The sequence below is a fragment of the Frankliniella occidentalis genome, unplaced genomic scaffold (assembly GCF_000697945.3).
Source record: "Frankliniella occidentalis isolate FOCC.00 unplaced genomic scaffold, Focc_3.1 Scaffold246, whole genome shotgun sequence".
NCBI lineage: Eukaryota > Metazoa > Arthropoda > Insecta > Thysanoptera > Thripidae > Frankliniella > Frankliniella occidentalis.
Genome location: NW_026267372.1, coordinates 243,968 through 244,309, shown reverse-complemented (window position 1 = coordinate 244,309; position 342 = coordinate 243,968).

The window sequence follows — 342 nt, the reverse complement described above, 5'->3', positions numbered from 1 at the left end:
TCAAACCGGTGTTATCTTTAACCCTTTCATTCGTTATCCTTGCAATACGCCCGGAGGGCCTTTGCTCAGCCAACATTCTCCGAATGCTACTAGTATAACCTATCTTATACCTTGTGTTATGTTGTTGACAGTGTCGTATTATTGCCAATTGCAATTGATAATATTTTTGATAGTTTGTAGGTCTATTGGCTCAATGTTTTTGGACCAAATGTTATTTAATTCACCTCAACGTTGTTAACATTCTTATTGTTATGACCCGCGCTGTGGTGCCGAAGCCGGTGTGGGAGAGGGGGACTGGGGGGAGTAGTCAGCAAGGAGTAGCGCGTGTCAACTCGAGCAGTG